General features: G+C 31.9%; 1 long non-coding RNA gene across 1 annotated transcript; it reads right to left on the bottom strand.

The window, feature by feature from the left end:
- Window positions 1–15,275: 15,275 nt before the first annotated feature.
- LOC143228067 (uncharacterized) lies at window positions 15,276–18,071 on the bottom strand. The gene is made up of 2 exons (XR_013015170.1): window positions 17,821–18,071; window positions 15,276–15,541 (listed from the first exon to the last, which is right to left on the bottom strand). It is a non-coding gene; the product is annotated as an uncharacterized LOC143228067 (long non-coding RNA).
- Window positions 18,072–26,442: the final 8,371 nt, after the last annotated feature.

Genomic DNA, 26,442 nt, shown 5'->3' with positions numbered 1-26,442 from the left:
TACTCAGTTCAAAATGTCCTCACTCTGCAATACAGAGAATAAGAAAGAAAACATATCATTTAAATGTCCCTTTTGGGCCACACAACTTAGAAACTGTTGGGATACAGAAATTTATTTGTCCAATAAATGTATAGGAAGTCATAATGCATTTTAATATTAATTTAAAAAATTTGAAAATTTATTTTCCATGTTAAAACAAGCATTACAATTTCTACATGATGAAAGAAATGTTGATTATGTTATCCAATTGTGGGCTAGTTTATTGTTAACATAAATGTCATTTATGTGTAAATATAATAGTAACGCCTGTTGTCTACTATATGTCCACGTAACTACTTCGCAAGGTATTGATGGATCTTTGCCATATCTGATATGGAGATTCATTTGGTCCACAGAAAAATATGTAAAAAAATTCTGTTTTGTATTTTGCAGTTTTTATTAGCTTTTCGTACTACTACTTTGCCCTTTTTACATGGATCTTTAACAAATTTGTCGTAATGGTTTGGTGAATTTATGGGAAGATACATACAAACTTGCAGTTTTACATTTTGTATTTCGCAGTTTCGATAGGCATGTTTTTACAATTACATATAAGGGAAGCAACTTTTCATGTCTTAAGATAATTTCATTAATATACATAAATTCTGTCTAGCGGAAGAATACTCCAGCTAGTTTGTAATAACTATAACAATGCAACAGCTTTAAGTCGTGCATTAAACTTCCATAAGTATGAATAAGTGTAATCACATTTCAAATTAAAACACATTAACTTTATGTTTATGTTCATTTTTCTAATAATATATCATTATAATCAAATAAGCTTCATTTTCATTAATATAATAAATACAATGTGCCAGGTTAGTGGTGATTATGCCTCTGGTAGATGAAATAATAAAACATTTTATCAGAAATTAAAAGTCAGGAAGAAAGTGGTAGAGTGACATTTTCAATACTAAAACTACTCGTAACTTTTATAAAGACATATATAACAAATGGAAACGAATTGTCCTACAAAATGAAATATAGACGTTCTCATCGAAACATATATCAACATAGTTGTCAATGGTATTTTATAAACCATAATTATATATATATATATATATTTTATTTACGGAAGAAGATTTATTACATGTCGACATCCACATAATTCCAAGTTTCATGATAAGTATTAGAAAATATTATACGTTGCGTTTATTACTCACTGTTGAACCAGAAAACCTAAAACAGTTTATTCAGCTTTGGTATCTTGAAAACAAAATAAAATTATTTGTATTTATAATGAATAAAACCTTCGTTCTGGGACAGCGATAAGTCTACGGTTTTACAGAGCTAATACCAGGCGTTCGATTCCTACTGGCGGACACAGTAGATAGCTTGATCTGGCTGTGCTACAAGAAAACACACAGAACATTTTTTAACATTTTACTATTTATTATTTTCAAGATATTTTAATCCTAATGAAAGAGAAGAAATTATCGAAAAACAAATGTTATTTCTATTACTTAATTGCAACTACATGTTCAATATATTTCAAAGAAATATTTTATAATAGCATTACTTAGAGTAAATATTTTTGGAAAAAATATGATAAATCGTAAGTTTAAAGGTAAGAAAAGTTCAGATATTTAAACTTTGAAAAATGCTTCTGATTTTCTAAAGCTCTGTTGATGTTATTACTATTTCTACAAGACGACGTGGAACATTTCTAAACCTTTCACTCTCTACTTAGTGTTCTTTAGACGACAACGTGGAACATTTCCAAATATTTCGCTTGATATTAAGTGTTTTTTACTAAGCGATTTTCCACGCTTGACGTCTATTCATCTCGTTTACGTACTAACCAAATATTGAAATAACCTGGGTCGTTATTAAATAGTGAGTTCAACTGATTCTCTTCCTGTGGTCATCTCTTCCTAGCACACGATAAAACATTGTTTTTAACTTGGATATTGCCTTTAAGGTTAAAATCATATAAAGTGAAACATTCAATAAACTGTGAGATAAATTTTCATTAATTCAAGTTGCACGAGATTTGCTGGAATCACTTTTACCATTTCACTGCAATGAACATTCGTGCTGCATTATTTGGGGTTACGAAGACAACGAGACTCGAGCGAGCACATGTTTCGTCAATAAACCCATTTTCCACATTTTACTTGAACTGGCTGAGAAAGTACTGTTTCAAGATAACTTCAGCTGTTTTACTTCTAATATCAGTTGATTTGTTTGACCATGGCTTACAGAGTTTTGAGGTTCTACCAATGAGATTTCTCATGTTTCTGTTTATTGTTATAGCCATACCTGTACTGATAGTTCAGTGAAACAAGCGGTCATCATTATTTATTTTACATTTAGAATAGGCTATCGAATAAGTGATGTATCACAACTACAGAGAGTGAGAATGTAATTTATTTAATAAACTAGTATACGTGTGGCTGATCTTTTCACATTAAAAAAAAAAAAATTCGATGGATTTAGTATGTTTGCCTGGTTGAGCTACTTTCAACTATCGGACCTCAGTCAATTAATAGGCGATCTTATCTGCCAGATTATTTAGTTCCAGGATACATATATACATTAGTTGTTTTTACATAAATGCAAAAGCAAATCCAAGTCACTTGAGACATTTCGATTTCCCTCAAGTTTGGTTGACTCTTGACATTGTCGTAATATCGTTTTTTCCATGTACATTAAAATATATACAATTTTTTAATCTTTCCACATTTTACTTGAAATTATATTTGTAATCGTAGCTAGCAGATACTAAGATGAAACATTTTTACCAAAAAATAGAATAGAATATAGTAAAAGAAAGCCTAACATTCTCTATATAAAATAAGGCTATCAGTATAACTTAGTGATAGTTATTAAATAAGCAATGCATTTGAGTTTAACTCTTGAACTATACGTATGAATGCGATATATAAATACTTTAAACTTACATTACTTTAGTAGCTGATGTCCGTTTTTTTATGAATTTTGAGCAAAGCTACATAAAGGATATCTTCACTAGCTGTCCCTAATTTAATAGTGTAAGACAAGAGGAAAAGCAGTTAGTCAACTCCACCCATCGCCAACTCTTAGGCTACTCATTTACCAACGAATAGTGGGATTGACCATAACATTATAAAATCATCACGGCTGAAAAGGCGAGCATGTTTGGTGTGATAGGGATTAGAACCCGCGATCCTCAGATTACGAGTCAAGCACCGTAACAACCTAGTCATGCTAGGCCAGGTAGCTAATGTACTTAAATCCCTCTGTCTGCAGCTACAGTGATATATATTTAAAGGTTAAATCCCTAAAAGGTAGCTACTTACGTAGTATACTTAAGTTTTAATTTCTTTCTAAGTGACGTTCTTAAGCAATATTTTTTTAATGAGAACTGTAACTCCTGATTTATTTGAGTTACAACATTATGTAAAAGAATGGAAATTTTTCCATTGTAGTTACCCGAGCATCATTGATATCTACATCACTATCTGTATATAACGACCGTCCATAGCGGTAACTGTTATACTTTCCATATGTGTTGGAAACATTTATATGTAGCTATGTTGTACAAATACAGCATTGTTCTCTTTTCTGTTTTTCCAACTTTGGGCCAAACGTTTCTTTTCAGATGTCTCCATGTATATATATAACATGCAATAACTTGTTTTTACTTATAATATTTTTCAGCTTTATATATTCAGCAGTAATCACGTACACCAAGCACTTGGAACTTAAATGAGTAATAGCTATTACTGAGGTTGCGTTGTTTGAATTATTAACTTTGGTTTTTAATTTGAGTCACTACAGCATTGTTCTTTTATATGTTATTAAAACTTTAGACTCTCCTTCCCCCTCATCCCCGGACGGCTTAGGGACGGCTAGCACAGATAGCCCTCGAGTAGCTTTGTGCGAAATTCACAAACAAACAAAAACAATCCTTCCCCTTGTGGCTCAGTGATACAAATCGGGTTTCGATACCTGTGGTGAACATATCACAGATAGCCCATTATGTAGATTTGTTCTTAAACTACAAAAAACGGTATCCTTTTCATTTGATAAATGTATTTATTCTAAAAAACAATTACTTTACTATGGCTATGTTCACCTTATTGGTTATTTTTTTATATGTTAATGTTCAAAAGCATCACTGTAAATCCTTTTCTTGAAAACAAACTTCTCAGCATTAAAAGTTGATCCATTAACGTTTTTGATAAGTATATTCGTTTCAAACAGATGCTTCCTTATTTTTGTAATTGCTTCGTTAAAGCTCCTTATAAAACGGTCCAATAATATTTTACTGTTTCCGGTTAGAAAACACTGAAAATAATTGAATAAAAGACATTGAGTTAATGGGATGAAGTGTTAAAATTTGATTTCAGAGTTTATATAAAGTGATTATTTTATTGTTTTATTGATTTTTGTTTTCTTTTATTCAGTTAATTCATGGTCTCCAGGCGGTGAATGAATATTCTACAGATAATAGGTCGTATGCCATTAATTTCTGTGCTCTTGAGTTCCTTTATTCTGTAGGTTTTCTTTATCATCCATCAACCTGGTGATGAGTCTTGAACGCAGTTCTTTCGTAGATTTTTTTATTACAAATGCGTAAAAGCGTTTAAAATTAACAGGTCCATTAAGCACTCGACACCTATTAAATCTGTTAATGAAGTAAAAAAGAAAATCCTTCGTGGTCTTTAAATTAGCTTAATATTCTTTTATGATTGCATTAATCTAGGAACAGAAACGAATATTTTGGTGGAAGGTTATTATGTAAGCATATGTGTAAATGAATCTAGACTCAGAATTGTTACTGTTAGTATTTTTGTATTTCTTCAAGCTTTGTGCTCATAACATGTAAAATAAACACTTGTAAACGACTAAGAGATACAGAGAAAAGCCATGTGAAAGAAATGCGGGATAAACAAAAGTCAAAGTTAATGTTTTCTCTTTATATGTGATAACAGTATTAATGAAACGTTTTTCAATTTTTTGTAATTTTTACAAAAATGAAAAGATCAAAATACTGAGTGGATAAGTATCGATAACTAAAATTCAACAGCACATACATTTATTTATCATAAAACATGACCGTTTAAAGCTCTTTGATTTATTCTTTAGATTATTTATTACTTTCAGAACATGTATTACTTTAAATATTTGTGCTAAAAATAAGGTTCCTTAGAAATTTCTCAAATATTAAAGATTACAGTAAGTCGACTTCTTTTATAAGGCTTTAAGAAAAATCGTATTCGTTGCAAACATTAAACTAATCCACTATATACTTAATGAATTACGAAAATTTGTATACTTATTTTTCTTAAATTTTTTATGTATTTTTGTGCTGTTGTTATTGTGTTTTTTTGTAATTTCTTGTTACCTGAAATTGAGTATTATGTAATCAAATTAGCTTTCATTTCCGATTTCTAAAAAAATTTCCACCAGATTTCTAAATAATATCTTTCAGTGAAAAATCCATCAAAATTAACTTCAACCATTTTGCACCGATGTACAGTTTTACGCCAACTTTACACACACACACACACACACACACACACACACACACACACACACACATATATATATATAAGTACTGATATCTCACAAACTTTATCAAGTCTGAAACAGAGACATTTGAAATACACGTTATTTTTAATTCTCATTTTAAAACACACATTTTATTTTTCGGTGACCTTGTTATTTATATTAGAAGAAAAACCAATAGGTAACATAACGCGTGCCTTGGTTAATTGATAGTCAATGTTGACAAAAATACGAATAATAGGCCTAAAGACGTTTCCAATCTAAGCCAGCTTGTTGTATTCATGCGCTATGTGAAGAACGTCGAGATAAAAGATTTTTTTTTTTATTTTGTAAGCCTCTTACAACAACAGCTAGGGCAGCCGACGTGGAAAAACTTGTGGATGACTTCGCCAGAGACAACGATCTTTCGTGGGATATGGTTTCTGCAGTTTGTTCAGACGGATCTCCAGTCATGGTGGGACGAAACTCTGGTTTTGGTGCGCTGGTGAAAGCCGATGCACCACACATCATTGTAACGCACTGTGTTCTGCACGGGGATGCGTTGGCAACAAAAATCTTGCCTTCAAAACTGGAAGAAGTATTAAAATTTGAAGTGGAATGTGTGAACTTTGTGCGAAATAATGCCCTGAAGCACCGCATCTTCAAATAGCTGTGTAATGAAATGGGCTCTGAATTAGAGGTACTTCTGTACCATTATAAAGTTCGGTGGTTATCCCGGGGAAAGGTGCTGAATCGTGTTTTTGCCATGTGTGTAGAATTAGCCCTGTTTTTGCGAGAGCACCAATATTGTCATGCAGATTGCTTCGAAAAATCTGAGTTCATTCTCATTTTGGCGTACATGGCCGATATCTTCAGTGCTCTCGATCATCTCAATCAACAGATGCAGGGCGGTGAAGTCAACATCATCAAAGCGGAAGGAAACCTGAAGGCTTTTCATAAAAAGCTAACGTTCGATGATTATCCCGGGGAAATGTGCTGAATCGTGAAAAGATGCAGGGCGGTGGAGTAAACATCATCGAAGCCGAAGAAAACCTGAAGGATTTTCAAAAAAAGCTAACGTTATGGAAACGACGAACAGAAAATGATAACTTCGCAAACTTTCCCCTGCTGGACGACTGTGTAAGTAAGATCGAAGATGTGTCTGAAATCGGAAACATTTCTGTACCCGGGGAACTGAAGCAAGCAATTGCCATGCACTTAGATGAGCTCGCAAAGTCTCTCGACGGATACTTCCTCACCAGAGGGTGATATCAAGTATGGGTGAGACAGCCGTTCACGTTTAGTGTTGGGACAGCAGATGTCAATGATGAATACCTCGACGAAATCATTGAACAGAGCCAGGTTCAACAGCAACTTTTCAGAACAACAACGCTCTCAACGTTTTGATGTCACCAAATCGTAGCGTACCCTCTTATTGCTAAGAAAGCCCTTGAGATACTCATACCGTTTGTTACAACGTATCTTTGCGAGCAATCATTTTCGTGGATGGTAGACATAAAAACGAAGAAAAGGAACAGACTTTGTTGCAAAAATGATATGAGAGCGTGAAGCCGCGCATTTCTGAACTTGTCTCTGAAAGACAACAGCAAAGGTCACATTGATTTGCAGTAAATATTCATTGAGTTGTGTTTTTGTTTTTGTGTGAAATGCATGTTTTGTTGGTTTTGTTCTACTTTTGTTTTGAATTTGAAAAAAATCATATTTTATTTTTCCAATTACGAAGGGTTCAGTGAATGCAAGTACGAAACTTCCGTGGTTCATTACCTCCAACAAGGTTAAGAACCACTGCTCTAGAGCAAATAGATTGCAAGAAAAAATAATTCTAGGTTTCAGTGCGTGTGTGTATATATATATATATGAGTAAGACACCTTCAAAAAACACGAATTTTGGAACTACGAAAAATCATTACAACAGTTGATTTTTGTTTTCAGTTTTTGGTACCACATTAAAACTGTTATTCATGAATATTCAGATTACACGCCAGCCATACTTCAGTTGAGACGTGAGATCTTTCTTCTTTAAGATCGAGTGAGGGAATACCCAACAGTATCTCAAACCACAGACGAAGAAACACCAGAAATTACATCGGAAATTACCGATCTTAAAACCAACAAAGAAGACTCAGTCAATTTAGAGTAATAATTATTCATAACTTTATCAATTTACAATGAGAATAATTTTACAGTAACAATGTTTAAGCAATTATTCATCAAACACTATTTGTCCCTCCGTGGCACAGCAGTATATCTGTGAACTTACAACAATATAAACCGGGTTTCGATACCCGTGGTAGGGAGACCACAGATAGCTCATTGTGATGGTCTGTGATTAACTTCAAACAACAAACAACATTTACACAATTATGAAGCAATATTGACACAATGAAATTAACTGAATTGGTCAGAAGCTAAAACTTCTTAATACAATATGCCTTAACAAGTGCAATTTTGCCATCAAATAAAATTCCAGTTTGTTTTTTCTAACTGTCACACACAATTCCAATTTCCCTAAAGGTTCAAGCGTGATGACTTTTGACAGTCGGTTAGGTCTCTGAATAAGGTACAAACTCCGCACCTTAACGACATTTATATATTTATATACTGTCATAAAACTCTAGAAATGTGTAGATTGTAAAAACTTCCGCACGTGAACGTTATCACATCCTATCTGGAAAGTTTGATTTTAATAAGTTTGCCGCTCTCCAATCTGCATTCCAGAAAGTTTCGGCATTCACAGATTTCTGGGGCTAAGTCACAGTTTTGTTTCTTTGTTTGATATGAATTTAGCGCAAAGCTACACAATGGTTATCTGCGCTAGCCTGTCTCTAATTTAGAAGTGAAAGACTAGAAGAAAGGCAGCTAGTATTCACCACTCACCGCCAACTCTTGGCTTCTCTCTTACCAATGAATAGTTGGATTAACAGTCACGTTATAATGCCCCCACAGCTGCATGTTTGGTGAGACGAGGATTCAAAACCGCAACTATCAGATTAAGAGTCGAGCTCTTCTAACCACATGGCTATACTAAGCCCTCTAAATCATAAGTGTTCCAGAATATTCAATTTTTTTTTCTTTAGTTCAGGAATATTTGATGAAAATCAATTATATTAATTATGCTAAAGATTCTTACCAGGTTTATTTAGCGTTTACATTCTAACCAGATATTAAGCTCAATGTTAAAAACAGCAAGATTTACGTTTAACTACTACAGTTTTATTATTTATTATTAACATTACTACGTGACAATCATACAGAAAGCAAGATTCAACATTGTAGAGGCTCAGAAACAACAAGTCTACGATCGTAACATATGCCTAAAGATATTTAAATTAGGTGATTCAGTATTACTTTTGCATTAAATCATTTACTGCAAAATTTCTTACGAGGTCAAATGGACCTTTTGAAATTACAAAATGTATCATTCCATTAACATATCAAGTAAAATATCACAGATTAGATGGTGTTTCAGAATGGTATCATATTTCTTATATAAATCGATATATATTTTTCCCAAGTGACAATTCTCTCGACAGTGAAGAATGTAGTAATCATTCTAGGCAATTGGAGTAAAACGAACATATCCACTAGAGAAGACTTGACGGTCGTTATCCCACAATAAAAAGGCCTTCAGCTGGTGTGTCCACTTCTCATTGTTCAACGGATCTTGCTGACGACTTACCTCTAGCTCCTCCTCAAAGGACATTACGACTACGTCGTAAAGTTAATTATCATAGTTAACTAGGCTTCAAAGTGTTAAACTTTCGGCAAGCTGAACCAGCGCCGGCAACTATAGAAGATGTAACTGAAGATTCAAACACATAAGTTGTATTTTTATTTTAAGGCTCCTGTACTTAAACATTCATGAGGTTATTATAAAGAGGAAGTTAAAAATAAGGATACAAATCTGGGATGTTTTAAACAAATTGATTAATATGATCACTTCGATTTTCAAAAGGAAAATAATATAAAGTAGAATATTCTTTTTTTTTATTCATTTATTATTTCCTTTTATCATTTATTTTATCCATGCATTTCAGTTACATTAAAAACTACCTTACTTTCTAGCTACTCATTCGTACTTTGAGCAAATGTGTATGTGTGTACAACGATTCTAACAACTAGCATCCCTAACGGAGACGTACAAGTGCTATTTAATGTAACATAAAAGTATTTAAGGTTTTACTCTTTTGACCTACTCAGTGAATTCCTTGTCAGAGCTTAATTAAGAGAGGGTGGTATTGCTGTTTATCACTCGATATTACTACTAATATTGAAATGTATTTTTGGAGAGTAATGTTTGTATCATTTTTTTTGGAATTAAGTATTTTTTTTCTCTGTCTGTTCATAATTCCACTATCTGAAATAATATTTATATTTCCAATAGATTGTTAATTAACACAGTGTCGAATCCTCGCCAGGCAGATATTTATTAACTGTCTTTTGGCAAGTATCAAATTTATTTCTAAGTGTTCTTATTGTTGAATATTTTTTCCTTTTTATGTTATTGTTGTTTAACTCTGGTTGTAGCATTTTGTTTATTGTAGGCCGTTACACCATACTCTTAAAAATTCGTAATTTCAAAACTGTTACCAGTAGGAAATAGTTTAATAATTGTATGTCCGCCCCTACAGTAGCACAGCAGGATGTCTGTGGACTTACAATGCTACAAGTTGAGATTCGATATCGTAGTGCGCATTGTGTATCTTTCTGCTTAAATACAAACAACAATAATATTGCATTAGATAAATCAACACATTACATATTTCTTATTATCTTTCAGCACATTTTCTCTGCGTGTGCGAAAAATTTACTTATTTCCATTATCAAAATACAAATTCCACTGAGAAGCTACGAATCAACAATTCAGGTTAAACTTTGATTTTCAGTCGCGGCATAGCGGCTCATAGAACGGCTCTGAGTATGTTTGTTTTTCAAGTACAAACTTTTAGCTCATAACTCTTTTTGATCAATTTTGAATCAGTTTTGGATTTTGTAGATCAAACCTTTTCGTTTGATGTATTTGACTCTGCTCAAGATCTAATAGATTAATTTACTCTAAACCTGCCTAAACAAATGTCAACTTAAGAGTAGCTTTATAGAGATCTTGAGTAATAGAATTGAACCTAGTATTCGTGCGCCCCTATTTTGGTATTGTTGACGCACAAAAATATAGTAAATAAAAAGGAAAAAAAAGTTATCGTACATTAGCTTACTCCACTCCTACCTTAAAGAATTTCAAATGTAGCGGCTGTTGGAGATTCACTCTTATTATCTTTTCCTACTTATTTTATCTGTGTTAAAGAAAGACTTAAAGCCTCAACATTTTAATTTATTTTTGGAAGACATTAGTTGCACAATATTATAATTTTCCGTACATTTCCTTTCGGTAACACATGGTAGGTTTAGGTGCATATGTGTTAATTCTTTATTCAGTTATTATATCACTAATAACTAATGAACGGTCTGTAATATTCGATACTGGTTTTATGTACCAAATTAATATCTATATTTATATTTTTACAGCTATTTTAAAATTATATTATGTTGTTTTTCCTCATGGCATGCAGCTTTATATCTTAATAATAAAACTATTACTACAGCCAGTTAAACTGTCTTAAAGTAAAATTAACTGTTTATGTTATTATCGACTCTTAATTGTTTGTAATAAAATAAAACTGAGATCTAAAATTAAATAGTATGCGACAGCCAGTTCTGAATAAAACGAAAATACTACAATTGTTAGATAATATTAAAAGCTATTTGCCTCTTACAAGGAAAAAGAAATATAGAAAACACTGATGAAGAAAGGTCTACCTTTCGCAAGTGCTCGTGTCATAGGATTTTTTTTTGTATTAATCTAGAATATAACATTACAAAATATGATGGGCAACTTTCATCATCCCCGTCGCACCAAACATGCTCGCCTTTTCAGCCGTGTGGGCGTTATAATGTGACGGTCAATCCCACTATTCGTTGGTAAAAGAGTATCTCAAGAGTTGGCGGTGGGTGGTAATGACTAGCTGCCTTCCCTCTAGTCTTACACTGCTAAATTAGGGACAGGAGCGCAGATAGCCCTCGAGTAGCTTTGCGCGAAATTCAAAAACAAACAAGCAACTTTCATAAATATTCCAAATTAATATGGTACATTACAAAGAAATCACACTAGTCATCGCCCATGTCTGTCCATTTCAGACAATAAGTATGTAATTAAATAAATACATTCATTATATACTAGTTTTATATTCTTCTACTAAAAATCTAACTGAAGCGCTATCCTATGGATACAATAATTTGTGCGAGACCATGTAATTGACCGTATTGATAACAATTGTTACATTGATATTTCATAGAAAGCTATGCTCGATAACTCTATTTGCTACCGCAATTCGTATATCTATTTTCTATTTGACTTCAGTGATCAAAACAAATCAACTTCTTGATGCTCCAGCAAAGATAACACTAATGATTTTAATAACATATGCTTTGTTACACACGAACCAAAAGTAACTTCAATATTTAGAGTGAAAATCAAAAGTAAACACGGGTATTCCTAGTAAAGTTGAAGATTCAGCATTTAGATGGCTCTAATTGGCAGTTATTGTGTTCCTTTATCCCATACACGTTTTGTCGCTACTTTAAGCTACTCGCATCGAACATAACGTTTTGACATTTCTTTCCACATGATAGTAAAAAAAAATACACTCGGCTGATAAAACGTAATAGTTCGATCGAACTGTACATTTACACAAAGACAATCTGAGGGTTTGTGTTGAAGTCATAATAAAATTCGGAGAGAAACCTTGTGTTCACTGTTCGCTTACTGTTACGATCAAAACGTGTTTGCTTCTTGTAAACAGATATGAGTTTTACTCATAATTTGTTTCTTTGTTGTTTTGATGAACTTCAAGGTACTTCTGATTCCACTTTTCTCTGTGATTCGTCACCCGATTTTTATCTTCTTAATGGAGTCGGAAAAAAAGGCTCTTGAAATATAATAAAAAATTGGTTTGGGATACAGCCTAAAAAAATAAACAAAAGGAAAAAATAAGGATTGGGACTGAAGCGTAGGTCTCCAATGACCGTCTGGAATGTTGGTGTTTTTCAATCAAGTTGCCAATAAATCACATTTGAAGTGTCGATATGTGAGAAGGGATAAAAAAAGGGATATTCCTTATATTTTTATCTTTCCAATATTCTGACTTTGAAACCAAGCGTTTCTTTCTTAGGTGGATTATTTCTGTTGCGCTAAATGTCACCTTGATAACTTTCATGTTTATTGTTATTTTTGATGAAACCCCATTAAGTGAAAATGTCTAGAGGATTTAAAAATGAAAGTAATGGAAGGACAAAACAAGAACGTAATAGCTAAATATTCCAATTAATAAAAAATCATCTTCCATACAAGTTATAAAAAAATGAGCGGATTAATACAAAATCGATTTTACTCCTGGTATGTATGTACAATACCAGCTGTAAAAATAAATTTAACAAGTGAGCTTCATTCCTTATTAGATAAACTTTTTCTCTCTGAGAAGCTCAATTCAAAATAGTCTATTTATACAATATTTTTCAATGTCATTAAATATTTATTTGTTTGTTTTTGAATTTCGCACAAAGCTACTCGAGAGTTATCTGTGCTAGCCGTCCCTAATTTAGCAGTGTAAGACTGGAGGGAAGGCAGCTAGTTATCACCAATCACCACCAACTCTTGGGATACTCTTTTACCAACGAATAGTGGGATTGATCATCACTTTGTAAAGCCATCCAGGCTTAATGAGCGAGTATGTTTGGTGTGACGAGAAATCGAACCCGCGATCCTCAGATTAAGAGTCGTACGTCTAAACCACCTTCCTGTACCGAGTTATCATTAAAGAAAATGGTAATATTTTTAAAATTAACACAAAGACTAAGTTCTCGACTAAAACGCTGGACAAACGTTGTCTGACAGTTAGCATGTTTGGATCGCAAATCAAAACGTTATGTGATATCTTCATGCGAACTGAATATAGATATGTGACTTAACTGATTAGCTCACTTAACTAGAAATTCAACAAGATAAGGTCTTATTAAACAGTGTTAAGTGAATACTGATTGAGGTTATGTGAGAAATAACTTGAATAAACGCACACAATCTTTATTACTGAGAGACAAAAACAATACGTGTGCTCTTGCACACTACTTACCTCAGGCTGTCGTTTCTACATGGAATAAATAACGGATAGATTCAGTAAACTTGGAGTAAAAATTTAGATCGGTTGTAATACCACGCAAGTGGTCATTTGTATTGAATATTAGTTGGACCATGATCTCTACATACTACCTGTAGAACGAGGTAAGGACACTGTCCTATCCTTAAACAAAGTCTCATAGAGCGAAGTTTTCCACATTTACTTGAAAATGACATGGGACTAAAGGTGACTTGAAACAGAATCAACTTAACAGTTTTTTTTAGTTACCTGTTATGTGAAACCTCCTCATACTGAAAACAAAGAATGGATTGGCTATTATTAACACTACAGAAAGTAGAAACGACTAAATATTCGTTTATCACAGTTCATGGTTGACATACTGGTGTCTCAAGGAAGTACTCCATACTTTGAGACCTTCGAAATACTACAATAATAATGATCAAATCTTATCGGTTAGATAAGAATAGCCCAATAATACTGATTGACTTGTTGCCTTCTCTTTAGTCTATCAAATCAAAATTAGGGAAGGCTATGCCTAGTAAAGCCCTGTCAAGCTTTACACGAAAAATTAAAAAAGGAACAAATAATAAAAAAGCTGTCATTATATTTTATATCACTTTATTTAACTTTAAAAGTGATATCTTACGGCTCCGTGTTTAAACATAGATCAAACGTAGGAAATTTTTACACACAGACAAATATTAACATTAAATAGTTTGTTTGTTTTTGAATTTCGCACAAAGCTACTCGAGGGCTATCTGTGCTAGCCGTCCCTAATTTAGCAGTGTAAGACTAGAGGGAAGGCAGCTAGTCATCACCACCCACCGCCAACTCTTGGGCTACTCTTTTACCAGCGAATAATGGGATTGACCATCACATTATAACGCCCCCACGGCTGAAAGGGCGAGCATGTTTGGCGCGACGGGGATGCGAACCCGCGACCCTCAGATTACGAATCTCACGCCTTAACACGTTTGGCCATGCCGGGCCAACATCAAACACTGTCTATATTATACTTGTTAAAACTCTAGATATTTGAAATCTGTAACATGTAGTTATTGAACTGAATGATTAATTGATCAAAAACAGAAACTTTTAAAACATTATATGTCATCGAATGAAACAAATATTCACGTTGTAGAGTCAATATTAGGCCTCACCTTCATAATTTTAGTTATTTTAGCAGTTAAAACATTTACACAAAAGTAAGTATTAAGTCCACGATTCATGGATTTTTGTGTTTGTAAAATAGGTTTTCGTTATTATTTGTTTTAGAAAACCACAAGGAATGCTGTTCATAAACTTTCAGTCGAAATATAAACATTTCAAACAAGGAAAAATCCATAATCACATACACTACAAAAAATAAAGAATCCTGTGGGAAATTCGTAAAAAAGGTACAAACTTTAAATTGTTTTAAAAGTTGTCCATTCAGAACAGATCGTAATGTTTTTTTGCAGAACATGACTATGTACATGTCATGATGAATACAACATCAAAAGACTTCGATTTTTTACCAAAAACAGTACATTGCGACAACCATTCAGCAGAAACATTCTTTTACCTTTTTATTTTATTTTATAGCGTTACACAAGTTTGTCATCCACCATAAATATATATATATATATATTCTAATACTCTTCGAGAGTTTGATGTTATTATTTAATTGCGTCACTTTGTCTTGTCTTTCAGCACTTTTATTTTAGGTTTTTTATACCCTGTCAATTACAAGTGTATTTCTTCAACCAGAAAGCATGATCTCGGTATTCAACGAGAAAATCGACCCTGCCAATTAAACCTGCGACGTTTTGAGTCAACTAAAAACGAAAATAAGAAATCTTCGATATTAAAAGCCTGTTCGACAGAATAAATAACAAATATTTATTGCAAATATGAAATATTTACTAAGATGATTTTTTGTTGTTGTTTCTATCAGTTTCAATAAAACAATATTCTGAAAACATGGTTGTGATGTGATAAATAACGATATTTTTTTTTCACGAAAGCTGAAGCAAATTTCGGTCAAATATATTTATCCAGACTGTTAGAATAGTTACCGTAGAATCTCATATAAATAGACGAAAATCCTGTAAAACAAATATGTACTCATGACACACACACAAACCTCCAAGTGTCAGAGTGATACACTTGTGGAGTTATAACACAAGAAAACAGGTTTTGACACCCATGGCAAGCAAAGCACAGATACCACATTGTGTAGCTCTGTGCTTCAAAAAAGCAACACGCGCGCGCACACACTTATATATATTGTTAAATCAAAATTTCTTTTATAATAACTTATTCATCACATGTGTAACCAATACACTCCAAACGTTAGAGTTTAAACATTAATACTTCCTATAGTTACTGTTTCTTTATTAAAACTCTACCATTTTGTGTTTTACTGGTGATGTTGTTGTTTGTTATTAAGCAGAAACTTCACAAGGAGCTACCTATGCTCTGCCCACCACAAGTATCGAAAACTGTGCCACTAGGGGATCCTGGGTTATTTAGAATGCATTCAGAAAAATATGAAATAAGGTACACTGAAACTACACGGGATTATGAATAATGTTGCCTTTTTAATTACACGTATTATAACAAAAATGATATTTGTTTTTACTGAAGAAATATCTGGTATTTTCGATGGTACTTTGGGTCATAAACCAACTCACTCCTCATCATGCTTGTCTAAGCTAAAAGTTGTAGACTCAGTTCAAATTGAGATAGGAAATCAAGGTAAAAAAACAATTCAATAAAAAACCTTAAACATGCCATTCAACCATTAATATTTAACAGAGCTGAATAGATTATTAAAATCAGAAATTCATTTTTACATGTTATATTCTGTTTTTACTTATCTGAGAAAAACAGTAATGAAGTTTCTATCTTTATATATTTTCATCAAAGTACAAATAACGCCTCCTAGTGGCTCAGCAATAAATATGAGTGCTTATAACACTTGAAATCTGGTTTCTATACCTGTAGTGGGTACTGGTAGACAGCCTAACTATCGTGTAGCTTTGTGCTTAACAACAAACTAACAAAGGGAAATACACAGTAGAGAGATCAAATCACTCAAGTTTTTGCTAAACTGACAGTGTATGTTTATAAAATATAATGTTAGTTATGTATAAGAGTTATCAGAATTATCGTTAAACGTAATTTTATTCCCTTAATGATTACGTTTCGTCATTATTTTGATTCAAATGCATCTTTATCTTTTCAGAAAGTCGTATCTCACTTTAACTTCTTTATTAACCCTTTAATTACTAATAACAATATGGATAAGTTGAAGCCCAGTATTGTATTATAATTAACTAAAGTTAAAAATTAAGCTATATTTAAACTTATAACACATATACACTACTCAAAACGATCAAAAGAACTGCATATAAATCATTTCTAGTTGACATCTTATTAATAGGAGAAGCTATAGTTTTTATTTCATATGAAACTTATTGTTTTAGGAATTAAAATAAAACATGAGATATAAACCTTTATAAGTTCATCGACTTATCTATATGTAAAATACATATATTACTATTACAAGCATTAAATACCCCTCTCTCCCCAAAGCACATTTATTATTCACATAGACCTCAATAGACCGAGCATGCTTCCCAAATTTATTTTTCAGCTCCAAAACTTTGGGGGATTTCGCGTACATGTAAAAAACTCACAAACACAACGTGTATTAATACGGGATTATAGGTTTTGTTAGTAAAAAAAAAAAAAGAGTATCTTCAATTTTCATATGTGTGAACAAAATCAGCTTAAACCATTCACTTTTTCGTTATATGATTAATGAGATGTAGATTGTATTCGCATTGCAAAAGATCACGTCTACGTGATGGCCAGGGACGTCTTCTAACTTTGGTACAAAAGAAAATGGTTAACTAAACAATCATACTTATCTTCTTTTTGTAAGCAGCATCTATTTCCTTGAACATTTCTTATGATACTTGTATTAAGTGACTTTAAGTTTCGACAACATGAATGAATGATATCATCAATTTGTACCACAGCTGAAGCTGTCACAACATTACAGGACAAGTTACTGCGATGTCATAGCAATGAGAACAAAATCAATTACCAAGGTCAGAGAATCTCCCACCAGCCATTCTTTTCGTAACTTGTAGCTGTTGATTCGATTTCCTCCAAATGTGAGAAGAAAACAGGAACATTATAAGCACATACGTACCTCCTGTTTGTTAACATTGCAGACACATTGAAGTGAATGAAAGGTGCCGATTCTTTTGCACGTGAATGTTATAGCTGCATAGGCTGCCTGGAGAAACGATCAGAATAAGTTCTACGTCTCCATGCAACGACTAGTGTTTTGTCGAATCGCGATCAAGTGCTTAAAATAACATTTGCGAAAAATAAGAGACGGAAGTTTCAGTGATTCAAAAACAAAGGACAGAGACATCTAGCGGAGGATGAAGAGCTGTAATGCTATTTAGCTTGTGAAAGAAAGCGGAAATGACACAGTAACAGAGTTGTTATTGGAACCCACGAAAGATGGTAAAGTTTACATTTATTTTTGTGTTTTGACAGTAATAATAAAGTTTTCTCACAGATCATAAAAACTGTTTAGAGTGAAAAGAATAAAAAGTATGATGTTAGTGTGAGATAAAAGATAAGAAAGAATTCTAACACATTATTTTTATGTATGATATAACAATCGTTTTTCATATGTGGTAAAACATTATTAGAGTAAAACTAATTAAAAATTGAGAAATGAATATAACATTAAGAACAGCAAAGATGACCGCCATTTAAGAGCTCTTTACGATTTCCTAGTACAATAAGAAATACAGATGGCAAACGCCATCAAGAACACTTTATACATCAAAGGTACTAAGTTTATTAAGTTTCATTATAAATCATTTCTAACAACTAGTGCTAAGTAATGGCTCAGCGTTAAATATGCAGGCTGACGACGCTAAAATTAGGGTTTCGATACTCGTGATGGGCAGAACACAGGTTATCCATTGTATAGCTTTGCACTTAACAACAACTAAATCAAGCTAAAATTTACATACAGGACTTGGGATATGTAATATAACCAACCAACTGTATTCGTTCCATGTTTACATAAACTTCAAATGTTGTTGCCACTAGCACACACCGGGTGTATGGATAATTATATAACAAGCCTTTTATGTTCAAGTAAAATTATTGCAACATTACACTAAAAGAAAAAGGCGTAAACTGTCTATATTTGTCTTGCTGTATATTTTATGTCAATTTGTGTAACGTTACTCCTGAGAAGTTGTCATCTTGTATTTGATATGCTGCTTAAAATAGATTGATAAGAATTACCCTCAATTCCAAAGGATATTTTAATGTAGGTTAAAAACAGATAAAAGAGCCTTTCCAAATGTTAATTTTTGTTTTATAAGTTAAAAAACAAACATTTTCATAAATTCGAAAGTGATCCACCATCCATTAAAGAAAGAAAGTTTTTTTTTTTTACTTTGCAATTACATAAATATTCTCAGCTCTCTTAGAATTTGAATAACTCTTTTTGTCTTGCTGGTTTTGATTTATCGAGACCTACATATTTATAATTCAAATGTTTCATAATTTCACTTTATAAAGCGTTGAACTATACTATCAATAGATTTTTATCTTGGATTATCTTTTTCTTTGTTTCCTCTGCTTCTTCCTACATGACAAATTTTGAATTTTTTAAAAATAACGCAAAATTATCTTTGTTACTTTAGCATAATTAAACCCGTATTCAACAATATTACAAAATATGTATATCGAAACCTTTTCTCAGTTATTTTAAAGAAAATTTTCATTATGCTGAATCTTTTTCCCGGTTATAAGCGAAAAGCATATAGATAGGAAGTTATTATTCCCTCCCTTTTTATTAGCTAACAATTTTCTGATCATAACAAAAGAATTTACGATTTCAACTTTTTGTAAGCCCCGCCCCTCCATTATTCTAGATATCATATGTTAAAGATTTAAATGTATTCATAGTTTCTTCTCTAACATGAACTCACGAATACTCTTTATTCAGAAACAAAAAAACTAATATCATTAAATAAAATGATATCCAGCTATCTTCACCGTCTAGTTCTTTTTATTTCTACTTATCCTTCAGTGGTAACCTTGTAGCCTATAACTCTAAAATTCAAGTTCCATTTCTGCGATGTATGTCAGACACAACGCAAACAGTTCACTGTCTGACTTTGATCTCAGCATCGAACAAACCTCTTCCTCTTTCCCTTATGTTTTTGATTTTGTTCAAATCACTTATGTTTTGTACTTGTTATTATGATATTTACAGGTGGTTTCATATTCTTTAACATTAAGACGTTATTTTTATTTTATATTTTTTTTGCCTACGTTTTCACTGCATGTTTGAAATTAAAACGTTCAAACTGTATTGAACACACTTTACGCAAAGATATCATGTTAACCCAGTGTAACGTCCTTTAATTTTAAAATTTAGTTTTTGGCGTTTCCAATCTGAATGCCAGCGTATGCGGCACGTGGGTTAAACAGCAAGGTCGTAGACCACATAGGTTCAGGTATAGTCCTCCTTAATTCAAAGTTTCTGACCAGAGGGAAAATAACCTGTCAGCAGCACTTGCTGTTAATACACCAACTTGAATAGAGAGATTCGCTATCTTATTTATGTAAACCGACCACAGTTGAAAGTTTTGAGCAAGTTCAGCCTTGAATGGAACTCAGTTGCGATAATAAAAAAGAAAAATACTTTATTTGTTTTTCTGTAAATGAAACTTTCCAGTCAAGCCTAAGTTTTGTTTTATCTAGCTTTAACTAAATACAGAAATAGTTTATCCTATATTAACTAATTATAATCCAACCTTACAAAATGAACTTTATTATGTTCTGTAAAAAATACTTTTTTAAATGTTAGAACTACAATAAAAAATTCAAATAGAAAAAAATAATTTTTATAACACTTAAAATTATTAATTCGCATTATGTATTGAGTTACAAAGAGCTTCAAACCTAATAATAACTATTAAGGTTCGATTTAATTTGTTTAAGTTATTTCTAAGTAATAATTTTAACCACCAACACAGACCGATCATTCTACAAGTATTCATCTCTCCGTTTATCAAGTCAATCTTCACCTTACTTATACCATCTGGTAAGTATTCGTATCCCAGTATCAGTACTTGCTATTAACTAGCTGCTTGATGTCTGATCTATCATTTTACAAATAGGCACTATTTATCATTTAGATTTTTTTATTGAATAATTTCTACTAAATTACGTTTTGTAACAATCGACAATAAATGAAATACATACTTTGAGTTCACTTGATTTTTATCAGACATTTTTGGGCTACTGGCTTGTAATATTTCAGTATTTAAACAAATAAAGTAGAAGAGATGCTACATCTATTGCTAATGTTAAAATCCTAAATAACTGTGAGACATCACTGGAATTTGTTTTTGATCCTAACTGTTATTCTTCGATTAAAAAAAGAAAAGAAAAATATTTTTATTATTTTATTATTTTTCCGCGAGATAATTTTGTATTTGTTTTTCTCAAATGCTGCAGACAATTTTAACATTTGAAACAACATTAATATTTATAAATTATAAACATTATAAACCGACTATTCTGATATCTGTTACATTGGCTCCCTTAAAAACTAAAAATATTAAGAAACATTATATATTATTTCTCTTGGTCTTAAGATGTAATGAATAGTAAAAAACTGCTGACGTAATATTTGTTACTTTAGTAAGATGTAGAAAAATCTCAAGAAACCATGAGTACAATATTTGTTACTTTAGTTTTAAAATGTACATGATATTATATAAAAACGAAGTAGTGTCTGCTACTTTAGATCTAAGAGATGAGAACTGTTGAGCAAAACCTTAGCTCTAGGAGATAAGAAATATTAAAATTAAGCAAGAGTATTACCTGTTAGTTTAGTTCTAATACGTAAGAAAAATTAAGAAGTAGTGAACGTAATATCTGTTTGTTTAGTTCTAAGATTTAAAATATATTTAGAAGCAATGAATATGGTATCTATTACGTTAGTTCTGAGACATGAGAAAGTTTTAAAAAGAGCTAGCATAATATATATTTCTTGAAAGTATAGGAAAAAGAAACTAATGGTATTTTCAAGTGGGATAAAATGTTATTTTTTACGGTTGAAATTTCTGTTAGTTTGCTACGAAGATGTGAAAAAGAAACATCAATTTTTTTCTATTACCTAGCTCTAAACTTTAAGAAAAAGTTGTCTTTTAAAAACAGAAATTTTAAACTAAGGAAAAAGACAAAATGAGTTGTTGCTTTTGAGGTATGTTCTGTTTTTGTACTTATAGATCTGTTTGTTTTCATGACTACATTTTTTTATGTGTACATCATGGAACGGCACACAGAACCACATATCAAACAACAGCTTGTAACATACATCATCCTTTTCTCTTTTTATATAATGTGTTTTTCCTGTTTATATCACCATGTGTTTGTTCCAAAATATCCTAGTTGTATTACTTGTGTGTCACTCTGTTTTCTTTCATTAATTCATATCTATTTTCCTTGATTCTTTCATCATTCCAACCTGTCCTAAGAACTCCAACAGTTTGTTTATTTATCTCTTATATGTACATTTTATCATATTACGTGACACAACAAGTAAAATAAGAATAACAAACGCCCTAAAAACCAGCTAGAATAATGTATAAAATAAAAACTGTGGGAATTAATTTTCTGTAAAGTTTTAACGCAAAATTAAATTGAAACAAAAAGGTAATTGAAATTATTTTAATACATACATATATCTGCCATCATACGTAAATTAATCAGTTAATTGCTAAACTTGAAATTTTAAAAATTTTCTCCGCAGAAAGCACTGAGTCGTCACTTATATATGAAATTTCACTGTATATTTTTTAAAACTTTGAGTACCTTAGAAGTATAATGTTCCCAAACATTTTCACAAATTAAGAGGTAGTTTATAATTAACGTTGTTCTACTTATATTTTGGACTTTACCAGAGAAAGGATAAAAATTTTAAAATGTTCGTTAATGTTTCATCTCATGATAATTTTCGTTTCTGTTAAACACCTAACAGACTTTGCGTAAACATAATGATTTGCATGGCATTAGAACGACAATGATGACAAGAAAAGTAATTCCAGTCCACGTGTTTTCCTCCTCATTATCAAATTCCCAAGGGTCTTTTTTCCAATTTGTCAAATCATAATTAGTGTCACATCTCTTTTGGGCGAGTTGTTACAATGAACATAAAGGTTTTTACTAAAGACGGCACGTATATACTTTTTTCATCATGGTAATTCATTTGGATGACAAGGAAAAGCTTTTATCGCATTTATTACATACGACGTAAGTATTTTACATAGAAAGGCTGCTATAGAATCACAGCTGCATCTCAAATGAATAAACGTGATGGAAGCATTCACTTTAACAAAATAGGCCTAACCTTTCTCTTTACTCATTTATCTCCTTCAATGTCACTCATTTAAATTCCTACATATCTGTCTAATCCTTTTTCGAAGGTGTAGAATTTTAACGACTTATTCCAAAACACTCTTAAGATTTGATAAATCTTTGAATAACATACTGTCTTTTATAGTTTTTCTCACTGTTTTATTTTTATTCTTTGCCGCAAAATTCAATTTCACCAGTTTTCTAATACAATAATTCACGGAGTTTGAAACACTAAGCTGGCTTGCTGCAATGGTTTATCTAACAGGACGAACTTTGTTTCCCATTGAGAAAACTTTTTTTTTTAGTAAACTTAGATCGATCAATAACTTCATTATTCAAACTCTGGGTTTCTTATGGTGTTGCTTGCACAAAACCTTTAATGTTCCAAATAGAAATAGCTTTAGTTTATCTAATTCACAGTAATGTTGTTTATTACTAGGCGTAGACCAGTAGTTAGTGTGCGTGGACAGTAAGTCCGTAAGTTTATGTTTCGTAACCCATTATCGCAATAACTCTCTCCGTACTTTGACGCTTTGGATGTTATTCGGTCACACAAGAGTAGTCCAAGAGTTGACGGATGAGGCACTTGACTATCTACTTTCTTCCTTCATTATTTTACGACACAAAGCACGATATTTTGGTTTTCTTGTTGTTGTTGTTGTTTTTTGGGGGAGAGCTAATCAGTAGGCCACGCCCAGTCGAAGTTAATGAACAACTAATGAAAAACCTAAACATACAGCCTATAAGGTAGGGTAGCCACATCGTATCCCACACACTCACTTGTATACATTTCTTGTTTTAATGCTTTTATATAGCTTAGGGCATACAGATAACAGAGTAAAAATATTTTGGGTCGCAGTATAATTGCTAGCAGGTCATTTTATATCCATTCGCGTACATTTTCAGAAAATATGTAAACTTGGCCATGATTATTTTACCCCTTTTCAACAAAATATTTTTAGTAAAAGTAACAACACAAACATATATTTCAAACAAACAGTATATTTTTAGTTAAATATTAAAAAAATAAGTGTGACAAAACATATGACAAAAGAAAAGGCACATTTGGTTATTTGTTTGTGATTAAGCACAAAGCTACACAATGTCCTATGCCCACCATTGGTATCGAAACCCGGTTTCTAGCGTTGTAAATCCGAAGACATATCGTTGTACCACCAAGAGGCACAAAAGGCATAAAAGCTTGTAAAAGTGCCCGACGTTTTTGTGGTTTATTAGGGTTACAAGATGAAAATACGTCATAGTTATCACAGCCTATAGTAACCATATTCTCTCTGCGTTTTGGTCTACCATGGTATCTTCGGAAATATACTGAGCAAGAATTTTACGAATCAAAGTGGCGTTATAAAACTTGCTATATATATGTATTAGTAATCTTTAGAGTTTGTAATTAGTATTCTAACTGCTTTGTATTCTTGGCAATAATCTCTGTACATATCACTCTTAGGCCCCATGTAATTTGTATAAGCTTTGATAACAGTTCAAAGGAATAAGTACATTAAAAGATTATAACATTATGTACTATGATGCTCTTACATTGTATGCCTGAAATTGCCACTCAAGGAAGACAATTAGGTTAGTCAAGTTCTACGAAACATGCTTTGTCTGATGCATTAACTTATATAATACAATCTGAGTCCTTGTTTGAGTAACGTAGAAGGTACACATTTTTAGATACGTCAAAGAAGAAACAATTTCAAATGTTTCAGTTAAGAGTGCTAAATAAAAGTTACCTGTTGCATGTGTAAGTATATTTACTTATATAAAAATAATTCAGTTAACTTAACTGAGCGTAGAAGAAGAGGTTATGATGAGGAATTGATCATCAAGGAATCAAAAGACTGCAAGTTGTTTCTTATAAATGATGGAAATAATTAGATCATTGACGCTATATGCAATGTTTATGATGGCAAAATAATTTCCAATACAATACAATACACTATACAATAGTATAGTGACTATTATATGTGAAGGATGAACATATCAGTTGTCATCTGATAATGGAAAGGTGACAACAAAGACAGAGATTACCATATTCAAGTTTACAAAAGAAAAACTCGTAGCAAGATTATTCTGTATTATCAGAATGTAAAATACAGGAGATATCAATACGCGTACATCTTGAGTCGTGACACAAAAATCTTCTTCACTGCCTTATACTTTGCCTGCAACTTTGAAGAGTTGAGTGTTCTCTCTGACTTTTGACAAAACTTAATGAATTGGATCTTACACACAGAAGCATTGCACAACGTTTATTCGATGTCTTAGTAATAGTGCTTTCAATGACATATATAAAGTTAAGTATTAACAAGTTGATCGCTTTTTCACAACGATGTTTGAATACATTAATCTTTTATTTAAAAAAAATTATCACAGTAATCCACTAAATTCCAGAAAAGAATAAAATGCAAATAATCCATTACGTATTTTTGAGGTAAATGTAAACAAAGTTTGGTGTAAGTGAGTTATGTTGAAAATAGACTAAGTGACACTAATATGAATATCTACCTTTGGAACCGAAGGTATAAAAACGTATATCTATCAAGATTAAATGAGAAACAAATCATTTAAACTACTTCGGATTTTTAATGTCGATTTTATGGTTGTTTTGGATTAAGCACGAGTATCGAAACTCGGTTTCTATTGTTGTGATTACGCAGACATACCGCTGTGCCACTCGGGAGCATTGCTTTAGTAACTTTAATGTTGTTCCTTCATAAACTGTAGTTGACTACAAGTTAGTTTATAAGTGGCATTAATGAAATACGTATATGCTTAGACAATTATAAAGAAATCTCCAAATTTCGAATTATTATTTCTTAAAAGCGTTTACTCACTCTTTAGAAAATCAGTTTCACCACATGTATACTGGCAATCAAAAGTTTCATTAAATGTATCATTTAATGTTTTAATCTTCCTTTAATTAGTTAAGTAATAATCTAGTTATTCAACTATAAAGGGCAGATTTTTGCATATTTTACAAGTTTCAATAACAGCCTTCGTTTAAGGGAAGAAACCTTTCTCAGAAATATAAAATTATTTAAATTTCTAACTTTTAGTTCTTAGTTGTTAACCAAGTATACATAGTTGTTCCTACTGTTGCCTGTAACTTTATTTATATTTTTATCTGTAAATTACTTACTTACATATTATATTCCTATCTTTTATTTCAATAGTTGTTGGTTTTTTTTAATTTTGCTCTTTTCCAAATATACCTGAAGACCAACGCTTCACGAAA

This window comes from Tachypleus tridentatus, chromosome 10 (assembly GCF_004210375.1).
Source record: "Tachypleus tridentatus isolate NWPU-2018 chromosome 10, ASM421037v1, whole genome shotgun sequence".
Classification (NCBI taxonomy): Eukaryota; Metazoa; Arthropoda; class Merostomata; order Xiphosura; family Limulidae; genus Tachypleus; species Tachypleus tridentatus.
The sequence above is the reverse complement of the archived record's forward strand: the minus strand, read 5'-3'. Positions and strand labels throughout refer to the sequence as shown.